General features: G+C 44.1%; 1 protein-coding gene across 3 annotated transcripts in view; it reads left to right on the top strand.

Annotated features, from left to right (window-relative positions):
* The first annotated feature begins 581 nt into the window (after window positions 1-581).
* PKP4 (plakophilin 4) overlaps window positions 582-6,000 on the top strand; it is a 214,697-nt gene continuing 209,278 nt past the window's right edge. For all 3 annotated transcript variants that reach the window (XM_054043462.1, XM_054043463.1, XM_054043461.1), the window contains exon 1: window positions 582-700. The gene's annotated coding sequence lies outside the window, so the exon portion shown is untranslated. The remainder of the gene's footprint in view (window positions 701-6,000) is intronic.

The following is a 6,000-nucleotide window of genomic DNA, read 5'->3' as shown; positions in this document are numbered from 1 at the left end:
GCAAACTTCACTACTAGGGGGGGAACTTTTTTGGATTTTGCACCACGTTGTCAATGCATTGCCTTTCTCTCGCCTCACCTTTCCAGCGGGACAGGTGAGCCTGACAGTCCCCAAGCCTGGGCAGGGCTGCAGCGTGCTGGCTCCCTTGTAAATCCCTGGCACTGCAGGCAATTCTGCTTAAGAGGCCCCAGAGCGTGGAAAAGGACCTTACCCCACCCAGTTACCCTCCCACCGGCTCCCCTCTCTTCCCTGCTCCCGCCCAGTGACCTCTCTCCGCCCGGTGCCTTCCCTCTCCCCCAGTGACCTAATGATTCCCTCTGCCCGCTCCCCTTCCGCCGCACACACCCGAGCTTCAAGGAACTGCTGCTCTGAGCCCAAGTCCTTCCACTCAGCCCCATCACAGCATCGGTAACCATAGAAACCTCAACTAACCGGCTCATTGGGTGGTTTAATATGAGACAGTGACCAATAGGGTGCGGCCCTGAGCCGGGATCTTCCAATAGCATTGCGGCACAAGGCAGGCCGGGGTGCTGACGTCCGTGGTGGGAGGAGGGACTAGGGAGACTAGGCTGAAAGGGGGTCGGGACTCGGCGGCGGCGGCACCACCATGGAGACCCCGGGGTAGGGCCCGACCCGGCGGGGAGGCTACAGCTGGGGCCCCTCCGCGCCCAGAGCCCCTGCCAGCGGTGTCATCTGTGCGGTGAGTGAGGCTTCGGGGACATGGGAGGCCTCGGGGACACTCTAGGGTGGGGGGTACCCTGGGGCGGGGACCCGGCTCCGGATCAGAGGGGAGGCTGAGCCAGGAAGGAGCAAAACCAGCTGTAGGGAGCCGAGGAGAGAGGTTGAGTCTCCCTGTCTCTCCCTTCACCCCCAGATCCCTTCCCCGCGAGGTCTCTGTCTTTTCACCCCTAACAACCCTTTGCCCCCACTTGGCCATCCCCAGCCTCTCCCCTCTTGGCTTGTCTCTTTCCCATACCCCACCCCCAATCCTTTCCCCCCTTAGTCTGTCTCTTCCCGCACTGGTCTCGCTTCCCTCCCCCAGCCTTACCCATAGCCCCCCAAATCCTTCCGTCCCTAGGCCTGTCTCTTCCTCTGATCGCCCCCTCTCCCCCCGCCTTTGGCGTGACTCCTTTCCCAAAACTCTCCCCCTAACGCCCTCTCCATTCTTAACCTCTGTCGCCCAGACCTCTTCTCTCCCGGCCCTCCCAAGCTCGTGTTTCCCTTCAGCCTTCCGTTTCCCTGTAAAATTGGCTTTGCTTGGGCTTAGGCTGAATGAACGCAGCCACAGTCTCCTCTAACCCCTTCCCCGCGCTGGGCTTCTAGGTGGCAGGCCCACGGAACTGCCCCTCTGCGGTCCCCGAGCCCCGTGGGGAGGGGGCAGAAGGCTGCCTGGTTTTGCCTGCATGTTCAAGGAGTGCGACAAACAGGGCGCTTGCGGAGTGGAGCGCAGGGCGGATGAGAAGGCAGGTGTGCGGCTCGTACCGTGTGTGGGGCGGGGGGAGGCGAGGGGGACACACGCTGTTTGTTCCTGGGGCTTTAGATTGTGCTGGAATGTGAGGAATGCGCCAGGGGAAGCGCGCACACAACCCGCTGCAACAGATCGCTCCTTGCCCAGCTCTCCTCCAATAGTCAAAGGTCACTAGAGCATCTACCCGGGAGCTAGCGAACGTCTCTGTGTTTCCATGCTGCAGAGAGGGCAGGAGCGGTGTCTGCTTGCCTTAATGCCTTGGGCATGGCATTGCACAGGTTCAGGGTAGATTCTCGCTGCATTTTTCCGCGATGAGATCAGTTTGAAGGTTGCTTGTCCCTCACCGCACCCGAGTTGAGCAAGGCTGGATATTCACTTCCTCCCCGTTATCAAGGGCCTTTGATTTCTGCGCCAAGTTTTTGCTGAAACATTTGTGCAATTGGTATTTAAATTGTTTGGTGTATGTTCCTAAGCCGAGCTGCAGAAGCTTTGGTGGTGGTAGCGGCGGGGGCGGGCGGGAGGAGAAGAAAAATGTTCGTCGTGTGTGGTGTTGCCGCAACACACATTTTGCTATATGTTTTTGTTAATACTTGTAAACGGCGATCTAATCTGGAAAATATTTCTATGCATGGATCCTTCTTGTTTAACATGAACTACCGTTCTTTATCATACTCAGCTGCATTTATACTCTCATATAATACGTAATGAAAAGGAACAGAGAGGCAGTGTTTTGCCAGAGATGGGACAGATAGAACTGTCTGGTACTGTTAAATTACAGGGCGTGTCAATTACCATCTGAAACAACACAGAAACCCAGCAGGAGGCAACAATCGCCACCACGTCTTTCCCCAGATTTACATTTGTTAGCACCAGGGCGATTTTCATTCTGCTATTCAAATTGTCATAGCCATTTAAGTTGATATTTGTGAGGAAGTGATTTGGGAGTGGTGGGGAGAGAAAAGGGGATTTAGAAAACTTTTAGAAAACAATAGTCCAGCTGTAGATAAAATAACAGAATACTAATAGTGGGTGTCTGAGCATAGTCTAATGGTGATTATTTTCTGTCTGTGGCTTATATTTCTCTGTCAGATCAAAGAAAATAATTACACAGTGCTTAGCTAAAGAAACTGTAGTAGCTACTAATCAAGTCCAAGAACTATCATGCAAACTGCTGCTTTGACAAACATTGTTTGGGACAGGTTTGTTAATAGGGCCACATGATCAGGATATCAAGCTGAACTGTTAAATCTGTTTGTGGGTATTTTTTAAGCTAAGGAAACAGCATTGTATTCCTCCACCGTGATTATTATACTGAACTACCTTATGTCCACAAGCCATGAGGTGATCCCTAGTCACTGATTATGTATGTTGAATACAATGTAAAGATTAGGTATGCTTTTGATATAACTAAATTTCAGATTGCACACCAGTACCCAAACCTTAAATGAAGAAACTATCTAAGCCCTAAAATCCTCTACTGCTGGCGGTAGGAAGTACAGCTATGGGAATCTGGTAACTTGGCAGCCTTTTTGTTTGATCAGTAAGCAAAACAAATGGGAGAAAAGTGACAAATGTTCAAAATAAGAGCATTTCTGGGTGACTGTAATGATACATGCAGCTGTTTTACAGCTAACACATTTGTCTCTGAGGATAAATTAAGTTTACTATCTTGGCTGTGTATGGACATTTTGCTACAATCACACAAAAAGCATAAGGAAATTGGGAGACATGATTTAGCAGTGAACACGCCCATCCTGTCGGGAGGGAAGGTGTTGAGAGGTGCAGAATTGGAAGAGTGAAAATGGATTTTAAAATTCTTGGAGTCTGGGTTGTTTCTGCACAAACCAGTATGTCTATGACCAATGAATGTTCTAAACTGGAAATCCTAAATTGTGTACAGGAACATTGTATATATTCGTTCTCGTAGGAACACTAATTTTCAGAAGCCAACTCTACTTTGCTATAAAAAATATGTACAATATCTTATTACAGTTGAAATAAATATGTATGTAGCCCAGGGTAGATTAAGACTTGTGTTGTCTTTCTAATTTTCCACTGCATATTAATTTTAAATCACAGTCCAAATGCACATGTGATGTATAACTAAAAATAAAACTGTTTGTGGGGACAGGTGTGGCCTCAAAGTAATAATACTTTATAGCTCGCTTTTGATTCTGCTGATGGCTGTTACTCCTTTTATTAATCATTGTACGAGACTTGGAAAGGGCAGGGAGAATAAAGCTTTCTTGACTTATTGAATAGGTAGACCGTACACTTTTTGTCTTGGAAAGACATTGACATTTGGTGAATTTCTGATACCTCTGAAAATTAAAATATTGGAACTTAACTCTCAATTTTAACTTTATTTTTAAACTGGGAAACCAATGAAATTTAAAATATCTATTTTTAAAAGTTCAATTAATACTGGTTCACTTTGATAAAATTGTAAGTGCTGTCTGACCATTGGAATATGCTACTAAAACTATTTTTGTTTACATGTAGGTAGCATGAACAATATGCTGTGTATCTTCCACTCAAAGGTGAAGGGAGTAGAGGCTGTGTAGAGCATGGCCTCTGACCTAAGCAACTTCAAAATTTAACAGAAAATAAAAAGATAAGAGGTTTTGTTTGTTTGATCCTCCTTTCAGTAGAAGTTATGTGCTTTAATCAAACTGGTACACTTTAAGGAAGTGTGGTTTTTTTGTTTTGTTTTTTAAGAAAATACATTTTCTACAGGGAGAGAATTCACCCCAGTTTTCTGATTGCACATTGGAAATGTTACATACCTTGTGTGGCATTCTTTTAAAGCATAGCATTCTCATTTACTGCTCTGTGTGCCGCAGCTGTATTTAAAAGGTTAAAGAAAAAAGTAATAATATGATATAGTATTTTATTAATGTTCTAGCAGCTTCATGTGTTGGCAAAATATTGATTTTTTTTTTGTTGAAGCTAATTTTTCAAAATGAAAATGGTATTTAATATAACAAGTAGTTCTCTATTTTTACATTGCCTATATTAGACAGTTATGAAAATTATGAGAATAAGCACCTCGACAGAACTTGTAAAAGAACTGTTATATGTTTTTAATGTGTGCTATATCAAATGATAGCCATAAAAAAACCCTGCATGTATTCTGTGAACTTTTGAAAGAAATACTATTCATATTCACAATTTGAGTCATTCGTAAGTGCTCTTTTGTTTCATTTTGCTTGGATACAATTGAATGTGTCACCTCTTTTGTGATTAGGTATTATGCAGCAGATAGTACAGTAAACTGTGACACAATGTTATTGAGACTTGTATGTGGATTATTTAAACACATTAGTACTTCACTAGTTATAAAGAGATCACAGAATACGGGACTTTTTCTAATAGCATCGCAGTTAAAGAAATCTGTTGTATTATTAAGTACAGAAGAATCAACTTCAGAGGCATGCCTCTGACATTCTGTTGCAACATTTTTCAGAGTAGCAGCCGTGTTAGTCTGTATCCGCAAAAAGAACAGGAGTACTTGTGACAGCCCACTTCATCGGATGCTTATGCTCTCTCAGAGTTGGTAAGACAACTCCCACCTGTTCATGCTCTCTGTATGTGTGTGTATATATATCTCCTCAATATTTATTCCACTCTATATGCATCCGAAGAAGTGGGCTGTAGTCCACGAAAGCTTATGCTCTAATAAATTTGTTAGTCTCTAAGGTGCCACAAGTACTCCTGTTCTTTTTGTCAAATAAATTTGTTAGTCTCTAAGGTGCCACAAGTACTCCTGTTCTTGTTGTGACATTATGTAGTTATAAGAAAGCACTGTGACTAGTCCAAGGAGCTTAGTGATCATAGTAGAGTTTATTGCTGTAGGCAGAATAAACATGTCAGTGATCACTAGCTTTATTGTCAGGATATGCTTGTTAAATGTGCTGAGAGAACAAAACAACCAATAATGGAATGGAATAGTCAGAGGGTCTGAGATTTTTGTTGGAAAAGGGATAGGCATTTATGTACCTACTACTTGGTATTTTGTATTGTCCAAACAGCTCCCTTCTTCTTCTTCCTCTGCTCCTTCCTATTGTACTTTATACCTACTGTTACATTTAACTTCAACCTTGTCTGTAGATTTTAAAACTAGTTAAATTGGTGCAAACTGCTCATGTAGAAACAATTGAACTGGTTTAACCCTTGCTTATTTTCATTTGTATTATCATAGCGCCTAGGAACCCCTATCAAGGTTCAGGGCCTATTTTGCTAGGCAAATGGGTAAATAACAAAGAACACAGTCCCTTTCCCAGAGAGTTTACAACCTATGTGTCAGACAGGATACAACGGGTAGATGAAATAAACAAATGGAGTGAGAGGTTGAGATAATGAAGAGTTTAGAACAGAAATCTCAATTTGCCACTTATCTAACCACTGCAGGACTGGGAGTGCACTTGTAAACATTATTGCAGAGGCAAGTTCCCCCCTCTTCCCCCCGCCCGGTGTTTCTTCCGAAATTACCTGTACTCCCATGGCTCATGCTCCAATTTTGCAGACTGTTT

Source organism: Malaclemys terrapin, chromosome 11, assembly GCF_027887155.1.
Source record: "Malaclemys terrapin pileata isolate rMalTer1 chromosome 11, rMalTer1.hap1, whole genome shotgun sequence".
NCBI lineage: Eukaryota > Metazoa > Chordata > Testudines > Emydidae > Malaclemys > Malaclemys terrapin.
Note: the sequence above shows the minus strand (reverse complement) of the source record. Positions and strands in the feature narration are given on the sequence as shown.